This window comes from Mizuhopecten yessoensis, unplaced genomic scaffold (genome assembly GCF_002113885.1).
Source record: "Mizuhopecten yessoensis strain PY_sf001 unplaced genomic scaffold, ASM211388v2 scaffold6169, whole genome shotgun sequence".
NCBI classification, from domain to species: Eukaryota; Metazoa; Mollusca; class Bivalvia; order Pectinida; family Pectinidae; genus Mizuhopecten; species Mizuhopecten yessoensis.
This window is the reverse complement of record NW_018406415.1, coordinates 610,155-629,728: the sequence shown is the minus strand read 5'-3', so window position 1 is coordinate 629,728 and position 19,574 is coordinate 610,155. Positions and strand designations below refer to the sequence as shown.

General features: G+C 37.1%; 1 protein-coding gene across 4 annotated transcripts in view; it reads left to right on the top strand.

Annotated features, from left to right (window-relative positions):
• Positions 1-5,450: 5,450 nt before the first annotated feature.
• Positions 5,451-19,574, top strand: part of LOC110451777 (M-phase inducer phosphatase-like) — a 28,146-nt gene continuing 14,022 nt past the window's right edge. Inside the window, exon 1 of one of the 4 annotated variants that reach the window (XM_021499947.1) lies at positions 5,451-5,613. The gene's annotated coding sequence lies outside the window, so the exon portion shown is untranslated. Of the gene's footprint in view, positions 5,614-9,322; positions 9,419-13,252; positions 13,310-17,763; positions 17,842-19,574 lie in introns of those variants that run through there. The other 3 variants (XM_021499948.1, XM_021499951.1, XM_021499949.1) reach the window with 3 other exon arrangements.

Sequence of the window (19,574 nt, the reverse complement as noted above, 5' to 3'; positions counted from 1 at the left end):
AACCATAAAAGCGCGTGTACGCTTTTCCATGTGTACACCCCTTTCAAAAGCTAAGCTAGGCTAAGAAAGGCGTTGTTCAAATTGTTAAGGAAATCGATTTGATGAATATTCTTAACGTGTTGTTGTTTTTAATATGGCACAAAGACGAACCAGACAACGGTTAAATGACGGTGAAATGAATAGGGGCATCGGAATGTTGCAAGCTAGCATGTCTCAAAGTGTGATGGCAAGAATGTGGAATCGTTTCCAAACTAACGGAAACCCTTCCAGACATCATGCTGGAGGTCGTTCTAGGGCTACAACGCAGCGCCAAGACCGACTTTTGCTCTTACAGGCATGGCGTCACAGGTTCCAGACTGCCACAGCTTTACGAAACGACCTCCTAAATGCTTCTGGTACCCGGGTAGCCACTCAGACAGTTACGAACCGTCTTCATGATGCTGGTTTAAGGTCACGTAGACCAGCAATACGAGTTTCCTTAACTGCGCGCCATGCTAGGGACCGATAAGATTGGGCCCAAGCTCACAGAACTTGGACTCTTCAGAAATGGGGACCGGTTCTTTTTACTGACGAGTCCAGATTCTGTCTCGACTTCACCGACAGGCGCGTTAGAATATGGAGACAACATGGGGAGAGGTTCCAGGCAGGTAACGTTGTGAAACATGACTGATATGGCAGAGGGTCAGTGATGGTGTGGGGAGGCATAAGCCTTCGTGGGAAAACTGACCTCCATGTCATCCATAATGGTACCGTTTACTGCGATGAAATCCTTGATGCCTATGGCAGACCCTACGCTGGCGCTATCGGCCCTGACTTCATCCTTATGGACGATAAGGCTAGGTCACATAGAGCAACGATGACTGCAAGAGACTGTTAAACGAATGGATTGGCCAGCCCGCTCACCGGATCTAAATCCCATCGAGCATGTGTGGGAAATGCTGCAAACAGCTCTCTCTGCCAGAAATATTCAGCCAAGGACGCTCCAGGGGCTGGAAAAGCTTTGGTAGCTGAGTGGAACGCATCCCACAAAACCGGATACGCGATATCATTTTGATGCTTATTTAGGATGAGTTTTGTTCAATTTAAATTTGTTAATGAATACCTCGTTGCTATCAACTTTAAGGGTTACCCTTTTCCTGTGGCTCATTTTCCGACTGTAATTACGATTTTTGGAATTTTTGCTTGCTGATGAATTAAAAGAAGAACCAATTTTTCAAAAATAATCTCACTTTAAACCAAATGAAATATTTATTTTCACATTTGCCCAGAAATAAAAGTGATCCTAACAAAAGTGAGTAGTATATATAAATAAACATACATGTCTATCATAAAGACTTGATAATAACCGAGACGTATATATATATATATTACATACGTCTCTGATATAGCAATACATTTACAATTGTCCTCGCTTATACACATATACACAGCTTTCTTCTTAAAATTACATTCAAGATGTACAGGATTTGCAATCATTTGACAGTCAGTTCGTGATAAAAAATACACATAATTACAATGGTCTGTTACTTCATAATATCAAAGTATTGATTTACACTGTTCATATTTCCAAACTGATGAATCTTATTAAATAACTGAAATCAAATGTGTCCAAATTGATGTTCAAAGTGCGTAGATATTTCACGTATGGTAAATGTGTCCTTAGTTTGGTAATCCGACGGGTACAGTTGAGGACATGTAAGGTAAGTGTTGTCCCCATGGGCATTATCTTCAGACACGAATGGGTAAATGGAAAGGAAACCTCAAAATAGATGAAAAAGAAAAATATTGACCTGTACGTCCAATACTACAGGTGTAAGGTGTGTAAATCAGTGGTCATTGAGAGATAGAGGGTTTTTAGTTGACCTGACAATGTTGTCACGAGTACTCAGCCCCTAATGGACCCTGAAAGGTGTATCTCTCACCTAGCCCCCTGATACCCGGCACCAAGCACTGATCCCTAATAAAGATTATATACATGTACAATACTGTCTGTACAAACAAACCTTATCTGACATGTACACTGGGAATTAACAGTCGAAACACCTAATTATGAGAACATTGGATTCGCACACTGGCAAACATCCGGATTTTACTTGCTATTACAGAGCAACATTTAACTAGAACTTATTACGATGGTAGATTGCAACCAATGTTAATTCTCGTTCTTTCTAGGAAAATCGAACATTAAAAGTTTATCAATCTTGTTTTTCGGGGCGAAAACACAAAACAACGAAATGGCACAAATCATCGCACTTCACTCCTACCTTATACCACGGACTTAGATAGCAATTATGTGGTTAAATCTTGTATACAATCAAAAATTAAATGCGAGTTCGGTTCTTGTCACTAAATGTCAGTATATAAAAATAATCTCGTTCTGACATTCTTTATGAACGCAATGTGAACACATTTTATAACATAGCAAGTGTGATATATAAAACAATCATTAAAGAAACGTGTCCCTACACGTTTTTTGGGAACCTTTATGTGACAACTAAACAAATGATATTTTTTTATAGGTTTAACTGTATATAAGAGACAGAAACTAGTTAATTTCAGCAAGGGACAGTATGGCTTTATTGAAGGCAGATCTACGGTGTTACAACTTTCAAAGATTATTGATGAATGGACCGAAATTTTGGATAAAGGAGGATATATCGATGATGTGTATTGGGATTTTATGAAAGATACAAGATACACGAATTTTTATTTAACGTCGCATATTTAAAACAATAAACATTAGCACTGTAGTGCTATTTTTGCGACAAACAAAGGATACAAATACGAAATAACATGGATAAACAGCATGCAGGTAAATTCAAAGCTAGTTCAGAAAATAGCAGGCACACATCAAAGGATAATTTAACAGGTAAAAACAATAGAGATACAAAAGTAAAGCAGCACATAAGATATCACAGACAGATAGCATTTAAAGTTAAATTTATAAACTGGAGGTAAATAATGAATACTAGTGTGTTACACAAGTATTACTAGCTGAGGGTTAAGCACTATGACAGTGTTATATACATACATGTTATTATAGCAAAATTTAAAATTTGACCGGATATACACTAATTTAGTGTGATTTAAAAAAAGGAACAGTGATGTCAATTTTAACTAAAAAAAATGGGAACTAGAAGCACTTAAATTAAAATATACTGCGTGAGATTATATACAATCATAAAGCATAAAGGACATAAAAGCATACAAGTCACACATAATAGTAAAACAGGGCTAAAATTCAAAAAGCACACACAAGCATTCATAGAACACGCAGAAAAACTGAACTTAAACAAAGTCTACGAGGAACAGATCCTACATTTACACAGATGACCGTCCCAGGTAGTTTTCCGCACTTCTAAGGTTGTTTGACAGGCTCTTCCACACCCGAGCTGCCTCAAATTTAAAGGATCTCTTTCTGTAGCCCACTGTCTTTACCCTTGGTATGCTGGCAGTCTGTTGTTGTCTCAAATTATAATTAGAGATATGAAATCAGGTGCCAATTATTTTTACAATTTTGAAAACTTCTTTTGACATTATTTTTAGTCTGTTTACATTTAAAAAATCGAGTTTGTGTTTTATTCAATAATGTTTTTAAAGTTGATGATTTATCATTTTCAATAAATCTAATTTCTATTTCCTGTATCTTTTCCATTTTCCTGGTGATGGTAACATTACAAAAGTGTCAGGCTAGTGGACATTATTAAAATTTGATAAGATGAAAGATTTAAAAATAGTGAGTTTGGCCTTGTTAGATAAAAATGTACCAGTTCTTAACACACATAATTGTTTCGATGCCTTCCTGCAAATGTTAAAAACATGGTCTTTAAAGTTCAGGTCACTGTTTATATCTAGACCTAAAAGTTTCACAGTGTCTTCACAGGGTATATTTTGGTTTTCAACATTAAATCATTTAAGACGTTGACCAGACTTTTCCCCAATACTGATGACTTGAATTTCTTTAGGATTTGTTTTCATGCTATTTCTTGAAACCCATTCAATTGAAATTTTACGTTCATCTTATAAAACATAAGATGCAATTATAAATGCTATTGTATTTTAAACACACAAGAATATCATTTGAAAATACATTCAAAATCAGCGGTCCAAGTATCGAACCCTGAGGAACACCCTTCCTTAGCGGCTCCCAGGCACTGCAGATAGGCCCCAGTCTAGTCCGATTTAATCTGTTGCTGATGTAATCTGTCGCTGAGGTAATCTGTTGCTGAGGTAATCTGTTGCTGATGTATTCTGTTGCTGAGGTAATCTGTTGCTGAGGTAACTGCTAATGAGATCTGTAAAGGGGTTTATCAAGCCCAAATGCTTGCAGTTTCCCAAGTAACAATCCATGAGATATGCAATCAAAAGCCCTGAACAAGTCCAAAAGGATTGTACCTATACACTTGCCATTGTACAAGGCTGACGCCAGTCCTCAAGGAGGCGCAGCAGAGAAAACTGACACCAAAAGGCCCCCTTGAAAGCCGCCAGATAGGGGTTAAAAATAGAGTTACAAAAAGGTTCAATCAAATCAAATCAAATCAAATCAAATCAAAAGTTTATTTATTTAACGTCGGTATGATTAAAAACAATACAACATTAGCTCGAATGAGCTATTAAAACCGACACATAAAAGACATGCAAAGTTACACAATAGATATTTAGCAAAACATATTAAAAGATGAGCACTTTCTAATGGAGAGGTGACATAAGTAGAGGTAAGCTTTAGCTAAAAACATGTTGTATAAACTGTATTGTGAGCCTATGCGTGTTGGCTACGTGTGTTGTATTAATGCATCCGTTCTAGCTGGTTGTGAAGCATTAATATTATGATTCTTTAAATGAAAGAATTTGATAAAATTTCTCATCAACACCTAATCCATAAACTAGCAAAATGATATCGGGGAGGTTCTCCTCTTGGATAGCCGATTTTTTACTAGAAAGAAAAAAGGGTCGTCGTGAAATAGAAAAGTAGGACTGAAACTATGTAATAAGCAGCATACCACAAGGATCGGTTTTAGGACCACTTGTATTTGTTAGATAGACAGAGAACTGAATCTTCCGTCTAATGTTGTGAATTCAAGCATAGTTGAATATAAATCAGATGAGCACAGTATATTTACTATTTAATTATCTTTTATTTCAGGACTGACTGTAAAAGGATTGTAAAAGTTCTAATTTTATCAGAATAAATCTATGTGTCTATTTATTCGAATTAGGCTCCGCCCCATATCACACTTGCTCCAACTGTGTGTATTTATATAGTATGTTGTAATCACAAACTAATCATATATCCACACGCTAGCCGATTATCCCCCAACGGAGGGGGGAGCGCTTGGAGGGGGGCGGGGCCACATATTGGGTTCAATGGTTGTCCACCTGTCCGTGTTGTATCTACCTGGCCAGTTCACCTTTGTAAAGTTGCCGACAGACAGGAGGGGCGGAAAGTTTGGATAAACTTCGTCAATACTCGGACAGGTTGTATACTCATCAACTACACACGTGTACTCTATAAACATCAGAACAACAGGACACGAGTGTGGAGGGCCGATCAGTTGGTGTTTGAAATCCGAAGAAGAAGAAACTATCAGACCTTAGCAGCATTTGGTATACGTGGTGAGTTAGATCTTTATTAACTTGATTTCAGAGACCTTTATACGTCTATAGTGGTATTTGCAAATACTACTGTTATTTTATAAGTTTCTGATGTGCTTTTTCCTTCATGCGAATACCTTCAAATTTTAGAGTTCTGCTCTTGATAAGTGGATATCTGGTTTTTTCTCAAGATACTTTACCATTTGCGGATTCAGAAACCAAAGATGATTCCAAATTCCCTGTGGGAAACGGGGTTCAGAATGTGGAAATGAGAAAAATATACGATTTTGAAGAAAGAAAAATCATTTCCGATAGATCCTTGATCAGGATAGTCACTCGGGGTCCATCACTGTTTAACTGACATGACGAGTAGTCCTATCGTATCAATATTCACACCGGAGCGACATAATATAAGTATGATAGAACGCGGGTATCCTTGTTTTGTCTCTGTAGTAAGGATAATGGGGACATGCGAATTTGTTACAATGGTATGTTTGGACCCATCTTGATGTGTAGACAGAAATATTAGCCTATCTAAGTCCGTGGCTTGATATACATTCCAATAATAGGTGGCTATTTTACCGAGATTCTATTTATACCTCTAAAATATGTAATTGTTGTCTGTGCCGATAATCTTTTTAATTGGTAAAATATTTCACTGGAATATCAGTGTCTGTGCCCATTTCTCACCTGTAGACTCTCTGCTCTGTTAATAAGGCATGGATGATTCAACAAAATAAATTTTAAGGGGATGTAACTCTTATAAATCAAATTTGTTCTGTTGACTAGAAAATAAATTTTATTTAAACATATTTTATTGAATTTATTTACAATGGGAGTTGGACGCAAGTTTAACAACTTATATTAAGCCCTGTCCCTACAATATATTAATACAAATTTTCAAGGTGACAGATTACATTTATATTTACATTGGCTTTAATTAAGAGAGATTGACAGAGAGGTAGTGAAGAGAGACAGCGAGAGAAGGAGAGAGTGGGGGGAGGGAGAGAGATTAATCCTTAGGATAACAGTCTAGTTCAAAATATGATAATATAACAAATTTAAAGCTGACTTCCGTAATGTATTAAGTAATACAATATCAGTGTATCCCGGACCATGTGCTTTTTCCTTCTCAATGCAAACGGAACCAGTGGTAGTCTAATCACTATTCTCAACTTTCTGCTATTCAATAAACAGATAGTAAATAAAATATGCTCAACAAAAAAATAAAGCGTGTTTAGCTATATCAGAGTCTGTGTCTTCTCAGCGTTTGATACGCTTTGTCCTGATATCTGTCATTGTGTTTCCGATTTCAGTAATAAAAATTACTTCGGTTTTCGTGATAGGTGTTTGTGAAATAAGCTTCCGTTTCGACGATTTTACCCACCTTTTATCTGTTTTTGGTCTACCTGCGCCTACTTACGATTCATTTTACATGTAGGTGAGCTATACAAACACGTTATGATATACGCCAAATACATTTTGACCGTTTGCAGATAAGGGCGTCAAGTAATACTCTGTAATCCCGTTAGAGAAGCTTATTATCATTAGTGTAACTCAAGTGCTTTATGTAAAACTGTATACCTATAGTCATTGTCTAACGTTTAGGTGAAGGTCAAGGGTCAGCATCAGTGTACTACTCATCATATGTCGTTCCCATATGGACATTTAACTTAATCAATTAAGAAAGGAAATTTCAAAATAGATAATTACAGAAAAATCTGACATTACCACTAGCTATACCTGAGTAAAATCCATTACACGTGTACAGGTTCAATTACAGATGTAACGGTTAATGACATGTGTAAAGGTATGTTAATTAGTGGTGTACAGAGAGGTATACCTGTCCCTTTCGAGTTTACCTGTCAATGTTGTCACGAGTACTCAGCCCCTAATGGACCCTGAAAGGTGTATCTCTCACCTAGCCCCTGATACCCGGCACCCGGTACTGACCCCTAATAAAGATTATATACATGTACAATACTGTCTGTACAAACAAACGTTATCTGACATTTACACTGGGAATTAACAGTCAAAACATCTGTTTATGAGAAAATGGGATTCCCACGCTGAGGAACTAAGTTTTAATTTATTCTATTTCCGATTGCAAAACAGCATATAGGTTAAATGTATACATTATACAAGAAATATATTGCAATATTCAAGATAGCGGAGGATAATTCCATATTAACATTTATCACACAATATTGATAACATACTTTAGGTATATCCCTACACGAGGGTCTGAAGGTGTAAGTACTACTGGGGATGGGTGGGGGCTGAAGGTACTATCAGACCCATATACTCTTGTTAAGAAGTCCTCCAAATCACCATAGTCTAGGCCAAATCATCTCCATATTCTTAACTATTAGGCCTTTTACTCATATGAAGCCCATCTTTAAGCAATATCAAGTACTCTAGGTTCATCATTCATGTCTAGAATGCCATTTGCTCTTGACAAGTAAATCCAAAAGGATCGACAAGTAAATTACGTCGTCTTGACTAGTACGTCACTTAATCTTAAATTGTATGACGTCACTTAATGATAAATAGTACGTCCCTAAGTCATGACCGGTACTGACGTCACGTAGTCTCGACCAATTATGACGTCGCCTAGTCTTGACTGGTACTGACGTTCCTTAGTTATAATTTCTCATAAATAGAATGTCGCATATAGTCTTGGTCAGTACTGACATCTTTAAGTCATGAAGAGTGCTGCCATCCCTTAGCCTGGACCAGTATTGACGTCACTTAATCTTAGCAAATACTGACGTTCCTTAGTCTTGAGCAATACAAAGATCACGTAACTTAGCCTTTACCAGTATCAACGTCATTTAGTTATGACAAGTACTGTCGTTAATAAGTCAAGTTCAGTCCTTAATCCTTACCAAAAAATCTTTAAGTCTTGATTAGCAAGTCTCTTGTTCTTGACTAGAACGTCTGTTAATTTCGACTCTCAGTACGATTTTTCGTCAATACAATTATCAATCGAGGCTAGTATGACTTGAGTCATCTCCTTGTACTTGGCACTTGATTGCAAGATTTATTTTTCAGTAACTAATGTGACACTCCCATCTTTAAAAGAAAACCACTATAAGCTTTTATAGTTGACTAAAATATAAAAGTATATTGACACAATAGAATTAGAATTTATAGAACGCTTTCACACGACATGAGGAAAGACCTTTAAAGTTCTTGGTAAGAAATCAGACTATGGAGGCCGAAAGATGCTTTACCTGCTAAAAATAAAGTCAGGGTAATGCCCTCTTGAAGAATAATCTATCTCTCATGAAAGTTTTTAATTCGATGCTGATTTAACGTTTAACTTTCTGACTCATAGCAACGTAACATGACCGTTATTTCGATCAGCAGAGAGCATTATTGTGTTAACTGTTGATGAAGATGATCAAGAGACTAGGCCCCGCTAACCTCGCTCCGTTGGGTGCCCCGCCCCTATCACACCTGTCTCGACGCAGTGTGAGTGTTATAATAACAAAGTAATCATGTACCCACGCGCTAGCCGATTATCTCCCAACGGAGTGGGGAGCGCTTGGAGGGGGCGGGGCTAACCTACTGGCTTCAATGGTTGTCCACCTGTCCGTGTTGTATCTACCTGGCCAGTTCACCTTTGTAGAGTAGCCGACACACGGGAGGGTCGGGAGGTTTGGATAAACTTCGTCAATACTCGGACAGGTTGTATATTCATCAACTACACACGTGTACTCTATAAACATCAGAATAAGAGGTCACGTGTGATTTACAGGACTAGATCAGTTGATATTTGGAATCTGAAGAGGGAGGAAGCGTAAACCATTTGACAGACGTGGTGAGTGAGATTTCTTGTAAAGAGTTCTTTTGTTTTTTTCTGATTATTTTAATTCCAGAAGGCCGTAATCAACGTTATTTCATGAAAATTAATGTTATACAATATTAGATTGTGATAACACGTTTGATGTAATTGATACTCATTATTGCTAAGAACGATAACTCTAACACGAATCACACCTTAATATGTAAGGAAGCATAAAACCTTAAAGTGTCCAAATTTAAAAGAAGAAAATAAAATGCTAACATTTAAAAATTTAAAGAGATTTGTATCAAATGTTCTCTCATTCTGTTTTTACTTATTGGTCGAGATATGAATTGTGATAGCGGTACACGTGTGACGTCATAAGACATCGTCTGGAGATTAGGGCGTCAAATTATACTCACTAATCTCGTCTGAGTAACTCATTATCATTAGTGTAACTCAGGGGATTATATTTAGACAAGAGACCAATATATTACATAGATACATTAATTTTTACAATGTCTTCGGTAGGTCTTTATATATATTTGTAAGGTCCTGATTCAGCATCTGTGTACAGGTCGTTCCCACGGTCATTATCAAGAAATAACTATTTTCACCATAATAATTCAGAGAAACAATTATCGAAATATTGACTAACCACAGTCTTGCCCAATGTGAAAGTCCAATTAGGTGTGTAAAGTTTGATTGCAGGTGTGAAGAAGTGTTAATGAGCGCTCATAGAGAGATAGAGATTTACCTGTCCTTTAGAGTTACCTGACAATGTTGTCACGAGTACTCAACCCCTAATGGACCCTGAAAGGTGTATTTCTCACCCAGTCCCTGATAACCGACACCCGGTACTGACCCCTTACAGTGGCGAAGCAAATCTTAAGCAAGTGCTTACTGAGGGTCGAGCGTCCGAGGCGCGTAGCGCCGGAGGAGGGGAATGGTACGGGAGGGACCATAGCTAGGGAAAAAATATACTACGTCCGAACTCCCTTTAGTCTGATTATTAACAAGTATTAATTAGACTTTTATATAAATAATATTTAATTTTGTACTTCACTAAATAGTTTACGGTTCAAATAAACCTTCCAGATTTGTCCTTGTGTATAGACATAACAATAACAACATTATTTTATCAGACTAAAATTTCCAAGAGGATTACTTTTATTTCTTTCCTTTTTTATGATTGATACGGTCAGTCTATATTAATCACAGGAAAAAATAATGAAGATATACGATTAAAAAAAAATCAGTGTATGCTCGAGTATGTAAGTATACATACATGCTACGCCACTGCCTAATAAAGACTGATGTACACACGGTCCATGCAAACAAAATGTATCTGTCATTGTTTACTGGGAATAAACAGGCGAAAGTAAACATTAGCTTTTTTGAAAATCTTGGATTCTTTCGGTGGGGAATTGAAGCTATTAGGGTTTTTTCACACAATAAAGATCCAAAACATACTCTTCTTTCAGGAATTATTACTTCGCTTACAGATTTCGGTAGCTCCGTTACTTTTAAAAGCAATTTCTCATTTTATAAATATACGACCGTTATCTTAACTTACTCGTCACTGTTGGTTAGTACATTAACAAGTTTTAGGGAGTATCCTTGGTAGTCTTAGGAAAAGTCTTACTTAGTAACCATGGAAGGCTTAGGTATAAGTCTTAGGTAGTATCCCTGGCAGTCTTAGGAATAATAAGTCTTAGGAAGTGCTATTGGCAGTATTAAGAATAAGTCTTAGGGAGTACCATTGGCAGTCTTAGGAATAAGTCTTAGGGAGTAGCATTGGCAGTCTTAGGAATAAGTCTTAGGAAGTAGCATTGGCAGTCTTAAGAATAAGTCTTAGGGATTACCATTGGCAGTCTTAGGAATAAGACTTTGGGAGTAGCATTGGTAGTCTTAGGAATAAGTCTTTGGAAGTATCCTGAGCAGTCTTAGGAATAAGTCTGTGGAAGTAGCATTGGAAGTCTTGGTTGCAAGTTTTAGTCTTAAGAGGTAGCCTTAGTTTGATAGCCCCATTACTATTGACTGGTAGCTCAATGACAGGAAGCCAAATTACTCACTACTTTATTAGTGTTGACAAGAAGCTGCGTTTCTCTCGGCTGGTAGAAAAAACATTTGCTAGTTGTCCTTACACTATGTAGCCGACACACGGGAGGGTCGGGAGGTTTGGGTAAACTTCGTCAATACTCGGACAGGTTGTATATTCATCAACTAAACAGGGATTTACTTCTGAAAAGTTTGATAGTACCCTCACTACTTTGGGCTATTCGCTCTTGTATTCTTGGCTAGTTCCGTAGGTGCCCGACAATGGCTAGAAACCCTTTTTCCATCATGACCAAGAATTCCAATATTGTTAGCTAGAAGCCATTTACTTTCGCCTAGTATCCCCGTACCTATCTGTCTTGTCACACGTCCTATTGTAGTTGTAGCTTACTATTGGCTGTTACTTAGCCATTACGTCTGACAGGTAGCCGCGTTAATGCTTGGTTGTAATTTCATCAGTCCAGATTATTCCTGAACAGTTGGGCCTTTTCGAGAACAACAAGCCCATTTGAAATAAATAAATTAAAAAAATGACTCGTAGGTTCTTTCTCTTGACTAGTAGCCCTTAAACATAGGCTAGTTGCCCCATTACCAATGTGTAATAGCCCCATTAATCTATGCAAGTATTTCCATTGCTCTTGACTAATAACGGATTATTGCCTAGATACCCCATTACTATTGACAAGTAGCCAATTGCTTTTGTCAAGAATTCCCAATACACTGTATTATCGTCACGTAGTGGTTGGCTAATAGCTACATTGCTGTTTTATATAAAGCACCGTAACATTATCTTACTATTTGGCTAGTACCTCTATTTGTAGCCTTGAATGATATATTACTAATTACTTATTGCACAATAAGTTTTTGCTCGTTGCCAAATTGGCTAGTATCCTTACACTATTGGCTAGTATCCTTACACTATTGGCTAGGAGCTCAGGCTTGGGTTGTTGTACTCTGAGCTTTGTTCTTTTAACTCTTGGCAACAATATTCCCAAAAGCCTCATATACCGGTACCTTATGACTATTAGATAGTACCCCACTTCTCACTCTTTGCTAGTATCCACTACACTTGGCAAACAATCTACTTGTGGTTAGCTTGCAGCCTTTGCAATGAGATTATTTCATAATTTCACGCTTTTCGTACAAAACATTTCTACTTTCAATGCATTACAAGATACAAGAAATCCTCTTAAATTCGGATATCTACCAGACTTTAACTGAAGCAATACCTTCCCTATTGATTCGCGAAACCGGAAGCCTGATCTTTTGTCAGGCTGTAGCGACTCTTGATGTTTATGCAAGCCTACTCTGTTTAAATCCTATACGGATAAGGTCTAATGTAACATAACATCAACCCTGTTTTGTCGACATTGTGCAGTAAGTCTTGCGTTGTCGTTATTGCAATGAAACAGTATATCTTTGCCTATCCATCCAAGATGTCTGTGACACAGAACGAAAAACACACGCCCTCTTCGTTCCGTTATCCGCCCCGCCTCTATCCCACCTACTTCGATGTTTTGTCATCTTAGAGTGTTATAATCACAATCTAATCATGTACCCACGCGCTTACAGATTATCTCCCCACAGAGGGGGAGAGTGTACAAAGGGGGCGGGGCCACATGCTGGCTTCAATGGTTGCCCACCTGTGTACAGCAGTATCTACCTGGTCGGTTCACCTTTGTAGAGTTGCCGAAATACGGGAGGGTTTGGATAAACTTCGTCAATACAGTGACAGGTTGTATATTCATCAACTAAACAGGGATACCTCTATAAACATTAGATTAACACGTCACATGTGTTTAGTGGGACAAGATCATTTGGTATTTTAAATCTGAAGACAGAGGAACCATCAAACAGTTTGTAGACGTGGTGAGTGAAATTTCAATAGCATGCCTTCAGAGACCATACGTTTGTTATATCATTTTAAGCGACAGAAACCAAATTTTACGACTGCAATTGGGCCTAACTTAACCTTTATTTTATTATTAAAGCATTCAATGAGAAACATTTTTTTCCCGCATTTTTTCAATTTACCGGATTTTTGATAACTTATTATTATTCTAATTTACTTTGATATAATTCTTATATTTAAAAAAAAAGTATTTTAGAGAACGATCGAAAAATCTCAGTTTTCACAAGATTCTCGTTGTTATCCGTAAACACAATAGTTAAGGAACGACAACTCTTGGTAGAGATTAGTTTAGTTTAGCTCAAACTTTATTTTATTGTCGGTATAATATTCCCGTTATATAAACATGATATACATATATGATTCAAAAACAAGTACAAAGTACTTAAGTTAACCTGTCTCCCTTTTTTGGAACGGCGATTGGACGGCACTGACTAATATATTACATGTAGGTATAAGTATAGGGAAGATAAGAGGATGGTGGAGGGAGGAGGGAAAGGGGTGTAAAAACGTTTTAAAGAAAGAAAAAAATTGAGGAAAAATACATAGCGGAGTAGAGTAACGACATTATGTGAGGGGAAAATGGTTGGGGTATATTTTGGATATGGACACATGTCGAGAACTGTACATGTCAATGAGGTTTTTTTAACATATTCTAAATTAATTTCGTATAACGAAATCTGTCCATACCGACCTCTGATTGCTCCGACATCCAGCGAAGAACAACAATCTGCTGCAATTTTAGTTATTAAGAGTATCATCAAGCAAGACAATACTTAAGATATAATTCTTACATTTAAAAAATAAATAAATAATTGTGTGGCTTAATTCTGGACCGAAAAATCTCAAAGTTTTCGCAAGATACTCGCTTCCTTCTATTGCCACAATAGGTTGAGGAACGACAACTCTTGGTAGATATTGAAGACTGACTGTTCGGACATAGAGTATACAATAATACTCTTTAATCCGGTCTAAGTATTGTATTCTGATTAGTGTAACTTATGTTACTCATTTAAAACTACATATACAATGCCATTGTTTAACATGAACAATAACAAAATACATTAGGTGTAGGTCAAGGTATAGCATTAAATTGCAGACGTTTCACCCCAATGTCACAATATCCCCGAACATTCTCATTGCCCAATGCAAGTTCGCCCCACTGCCACAATTCCCAAATATTCGTCCTGTAATTGGCAAGTAATACGATAAATTTACGTCAACATAATTTTGTCACATACATTTTCAACCCTTGAAAAGTTATAATGTGACTTTGGCGCGAAACTGCCGGCACCCAGAGCAACAGTGTACTAGTTGTCCGTCTTTCCCATGGTCATTATATTAAAGAAAATGTAATAATTCGGATTCTAAATATTAGCTTTATCGTGAATTGCACCAGTGAGAAAGTACAATTTTATTCGTATAGGTTCATTTAATGTGTAAATCAGAGTTAGAGCTAAAGAGAATTACCTGTCCGTTTTTCAAATTACCTGACATTGTTGTCACTAGTACTCAGTCCCTAATGGGTCCTGAAAGGTGTATCTCTCACCTAGCCCCTGATACCCGACACCCGGTACTGATCCCTAAAAAGACTATTATACATGTACAATACTGTCTGTACAAACAAACCTTATCTGTCATTAACACTGGTTATTAACAGGCAAAACATATGTTTTATGAAAATCTTTAATTTCCCACGCTAAGGAGCTGAGGACACACACAAAAAATATCCTATAAGGATAAAAAAAATACAGGGACAATTTAAACGCTTAATTCTAGGGGTTGAAACTATTTCGTACGACAAAAGATATAATTTTTATCAGTTGTCAGGTTTTGATGCATGTTCGCTATAGAACGGTTAGATATTCCTAAGGTCTACATAAAATTACACTCCTTTGAATTAACTCACATTTGTTCTAAGTGTGCATAGTTTTGATGAATTTTGTGTAAAACTTATCCGTAAGACATTCTAGCAGACTCGTTTCTGTTAGCTAGTAGAACCATTACTTCTGACTAGTAGCCCCATTATTTTCGTAGTATTCCCTTTTCTCTTTACTAGTAGAAGCATTACATCTGACTAGTAGCCCCATTATTTTCGTAGTATTCCTTTTTTTCTTTACTAGAAGAACCATTACTTCTGACTAGTAGCCCCATTATTTCGTAGTATTCCTTTTTTCTTTACTAGAAGAACCATTTCTTCTGACTAGTAGCCCCATTATTTTCGTAGTATTCCCTTTTCTCTTTACTAGTAGAACCATTACTTCTGACTAGTAGCCCCATTATTTTCGTAGTATTCCCTTTTCTCTTTACTAGTAGAACCATTACTTCTGACTAGTAGCCCCATTATTTTCGTAGTATTCCCTTTTCTCTTTACTAGTAGAACCATTACTTCTGACTAGTAGCCCCATTATTTTCGTAGTATTCCCTTTTCTCTTTACTAGTAGAACCATTACTTCTGACTAGTAGCCCCATTATTTTCGTAGTATTCCCTTTTCTCTTTACTAGTAGAACCATTACTTCTGACTAGTAGCCCCATTATTTTCGTAGTATTCCCTTTTCTCTTTACTAGTAGAACCATTACTTCTGACTAGTAGCCCCATTATTTTCGTAGTATTCCCTTTTCTCTTTACTATAGTAGCCCATTACTTGTAATTTGTTGCCCGGTAGCTATTGGCCAGTAGCACCAATACACTTTGGCAATGTCCCCTTTGCCACATAGTGCTATTATTGCCTGGTATTCCATTAACTCATGGTTACTAGCTATTTGCTTTGTGATAGTAACTTCATTATTGTGATTGCTAGTGCCCCTTTACTATTGGCTACAAGCCCATTTTCTCTTTTCTATTATTCTATTGCACTTGACTAGTAGCCTCTTTACTCTTTTCTAGTAGCCAATTATCTCCTCTAGTAGCCAAGTTTCTCCACTTGTAGCCTATCACACCTTGCTAGTAGCCAATTCACTTTTATATAGTAGCCTATTAAACTTGGCTAGTAACCCCATTACTCATTGCTAGTAAAATCTAATCTGAAACTTAAAAGTCTCTTCTGACAATTGACCTCTTTACGAGTGGCTAGTATCCTCACTATCTTTAATAAGTAGCTCAATTGCTATTAGCGAATAGTCCCTTACTGTTGATATTTCTCGTTATTTTTTTGTTATTAACTCATGTGCTCATGGCTTATAGCATGTTGGAAAGAAGCACTTTGTGAACTTAGTAGTCAAAATAGTATGAGTAGCCCCATAACTCTTGACTAATATCCTCATTAACCCTGGCTATTACTAGCCTGAAGTCCTATAATAGTTTTATCTCGCGCTGGTTAGTTGCTTTTGTCTCTTATCTACAACTCCCTTGCATCTTAGCTAATAGCCAAAGGAATTTCATTTTCGTTTGCTTATTATTTGCTAGGAGCGCAATCACCTTTGGCTAAAATTATCATTACATTTTCTGATATCGCTTCATTCTTGCTAGTAGCCCGGACTTGGATAATCTAATTCCGTACTAGTAGTACGATTTAGCTATTGTAAGTTGTTTATTCTTTACTTGTTGTCCAAAATGTCTTGGTTAGTGACCTAATTTTTGTTAGAGTTTGGCTACAGTCTCACTGGCTAACTACACCGATTACTCTTGGCACAAAGCCTGATTATTTTAACAAGCAGACCTCCACATAATCAGATATTATTTCACAATTTCATTTCTTCCGTATGACATATATCCGTTTTTAATTCAATGCAAGATATGATGGCCAATAATGCTTAAACAATTCTAAAATTTAGAGGGTACGCATTACAAGGTGAACCTACTCTTTTCCCTTTTATTTCGGAAACCGGAAGTGTGATCCATCGACAGACTGTCGCTACTTGTCAATAGTAAATCATGTTAGATTGTCGGGATTATATATATTATACATAGTTCGGTTATTTATAGGTTTATGATTGTTAAATATATAATTACATGCAACACAGTTGTCGTTTCGTTTGGCATTGCCCAGTTTTACTTCCTGTGTCGTTATTTCACCAATTTCATTTGTGTGGAGCTATTCGTCCAATTTGATCCAAGCCGACAATAAGCCTCTCGTGGCTCAATTGAACAATCTATTATGCCCCGCCCCTTTATTCCACCCGACCTGACTGTGTGTATCTATTCGGATTGCTGTAATAACAAACTAATCATGTACCCACGCGCTTGCCGATTATCTCCCATCGGAGGGGGAGCGCTTGGAGGGGGCGGGGCCACATATTGGGTTCAATGGTTGTCCACCTGTGCTCACAGGTTAGTGTTGTATCTAACTGGCCGGTTTATCTTTGTGGTGGTACCGACATACGGGAGGGTCGGGAGGTTTGGATAAACTTCGTCAATACTCGGACAGGTTGTATAATCAACAACTACACACGTGTACTCTATAAACATTGGATATCCAAGTCGCGTGTTTCTGGTAAAACCCCTTCATTTAGTATTTGAAATCTGAAGACGGCGGAATAGCATTGGACGTGGTGAGTGAGATTTTTATACCATGCTTTCAGATACCTTTACATACGCTTTTCACTTCTGTTACCTCTCTGTTAACGACGAAAACATAAATTTTAGCGCTACTGAAATTCATATTTTCGCCATTAAATTTGCCATTAGCAGTCCAAGTATGAACATCCTAGTATACAAAAAATGCGCGTAACTTTCGTTTAATAGCATTTAATACAGATATAATTGATGTTCAATATGAGTCGAAGACTATTTCTCGAGAAAAAGTCGATGAAAAAAATCAGTTTTGCAGACTCTGGTTAAATATATAGGGAACGACAACTCTAGGTAGAGATTGAAGACACCAATTTCTTGTTACTCACTTAAATCCTGTCAAACGATCAAAAAGTTAAATGTAAACATAGAAAACAGTATTCTCCGAAACTATTGACAAAACTAGATTTAATCATCAATTTATAAACGGAACAAGAAATTAGGCTCGAGTACAAAATCCTTGCTAGAGCATGAGGACGGTTTCATGACTGCGGGCCAAGATACACTGATAGTTTGGAGATTAAGGCGTCAAATAATACTCTATAATCCCGCCTGAGATACTCATTATCATTAGTATAACTCTAGGGTTTGTCCAACACTTCTGTACTAGCTAGTCGTCAGTCGTTCCCAGGGTCATTATCATGAAATACTATAGAAATCTTCCTTATTAAGAAAACCATAACTCTGACCTTTACCACTGTGAAAATACAATTACATGTATAAAGTTTTTTTTACAGCCGTAACGAAGTTAATTAGCGCTCAGAGCGAGACAGAGGTATACCTTTCCCATTTTGAGTTTACCTGTCAATGTTGTCACTAGTACTCAGCCCCTTATGGGTCCTGAAATGTGTTTCTCTCACCTAGCCCCCTGATATCCGACACCCGGTTCTGACCCCTAATAAAGACTAATGTACATGTTCAATATATACAAAAAAAACTTATCTGTTGTCACTTACACAAGGAATCAACAGGCAAAACATGTACTTTGTGAGCATCTTTAATTCCCACGCTGAAGTACTGAAATCGTTTAAGGGGAGTTCTCACAAAACTGTTGTGTAAAACGCACAGAGAAATGCTTCTAGCTGAGTGAGGGGTAATTTGTTTGCAGGGGGGAAAAAACCTATATAATTCTCAGAATATGACACGTTGGGATGGCTTAAGATCTACGTAAAGATAACATATACAATTCACTCAAACAAATACTTGGAATATCTTTAAAAGTAACACAATTACCATTGGCTAGTTTATCTTCATTATTCTTGTACCAGTATCCCCATAACGAAAGTCTTATGATAGCCACGTTGCCTGTAGCAGGTAGTGATTTTACTCTTTGCTTGTAGCCCAATTGCTACTGGCTTGGAGCTTACATACCAATGGTAATATAGCCCATGGGACTCTGCAGCCTCAATGTACTGGCTCGTTGCCCCTTACTCTCGGCTAATAACTCATTAGACGCTAGTAGCCCATTATTTTTGTGTTTTAAACCCGATTATTCCTTGCTAGTAGCCCATTTCTTACTTACTATTAGCTCCATTGTGCTTTGATTGCAGTATTGGCTTGTAATCAAATTGCTTTTGGCCAGTCACCTCTTTATTTATTTTCTAACAACCATTCGTTTCATTAATTTCATACATATACAGTAATGTACTGTATATATATAATAGCACTAACCTTTTGAGCTAAAACTCATAGTTTTCTCGGCTTTATATAGTAG